Raw genomic sequence first — 1,402 nt, 5'->3', positions numbered from 1 at the left:
ACACCCGGGACCCTTCAGTCCGCAGGCCGACGCTCTATCCACTGAGCCAAACCGGTTACGGCTATATAAAAATTTTAAAAAATGCACAAATCACAAGTGAGATGGCTCAGAGACACCAAAAAGAGAGAGAGAGAGAGAGAGAGAGAGAGAGAGACACGCACAGAGGTGGCGTCACAGAGAAAGACCCTGAGATCTGCCCGGAGGAAATGGGGAGACTCAGAAGCAGTCGCACCCCACGGTGGACTTTGAGGACCGAGCCGTTTCTTCGGCTGGCGCGTTCCCCGTGTTCAGGAAGTATTCGCCGAGCCCCGTCCTGTTCTAGACTCAGGCGAGGCCCAAGGCACGCGCTGGGCGGTCGTCGGCCAAGGCCCTGCTCTCCTGGGACTCACAGGAGGGGCACATGGAAATGTCAGTCACAGGGAACTGCTTGGAAAACCAAGCAGGACATGGTGTCGATGGCGGAGCAGGCCCTCGAGGAGAACCCCCTGCAGAGGTCCCCTTGGAACAGGGACTGGGGTTGGGAGAAGGGGAGGGACAGGGACAAAGGCGGCACAAAACCCCGGAGGACTCCAGGCTGCCGGGATGCTCTGAGGAGGAGGGCAGGTTAAGGAGGCTGGGAGCCCTTCTCTCGGAGCCTTTCAGCCCCGGGGACGAACCTGATGTCTGGACTCCACGGGCTGAGCACGGGCACAACATGATTATATTTTAAAAAATAATAATAATAATGAATGACAACCCGGCCCATGTGGCTCAATGGTTTGAGTGTCAACCGATGAACCAGGAGGTCACGGTTCGATTCCCAGGCGGGGCACAGGCCCGGGTTGCGGGCTCGATCCCCAGTGTGGGGCGTGCCGGAGGCGGCCGATCCGTGATTCTCTCTCATCATTAATGTTTCTATCTTGTGCTCTCTGAAATCAATTTAAAAAAAATTAAAAAACAAACCAAACAACAACAAGAGAAGAGAGCCACGTTGTCATGCTGAGAGTGGATGCCGGCGTGAAAGGGGCCGTGAGGCGTCAGGGGGCGGCTGTCCTTGTCCAGCGGAGGCTGCTGGTGGCCAGGACCCCTGTGGGGTCGGCGAGGATGGAGAGACATGGGATCCTGGAGGCAGAACCGATAGTAAATGAACTGGGTGCCGCAGAGAGGGTGAGACACCAGTGAGGGGAGGTGGACTCCTTCCCCAGGCGCACACCAGGGGGCCCAGGGGCGGGAGTCAGGAGTGGGGTGGAGATGCCTGTGAGAAACCCAAGTCGGCCTATCGGGTCACCGGTGGGAAATGTGAGACGGGAGCTGGGGGGCAGGACGTGGCTAGAAATACAAATTTTGGAGAGGTCAGCATCAAGGGGACACTGCAGGTCAAGAGGCTGGATTAGGTGACGAAGGAGGTGCATGTGGACAGAGA

This window comes from Myotis davidii, unplaced genomic scaffold (assembly GCF_000327345.1).
Source record: "Myotis davidii unplaced genomic scaffold, ASM32734v1 scaffold620, whole genome shotgun sequence".
Taxonomy (NCBI): Eukaryota; Metazoa; Chordata; class Mammalia; order Chiroptera; family Vespertilionidae; genus Myotis; species Myotis davidii.
This window is presented reverse-complemented; position numbering follows the sequence as displayed.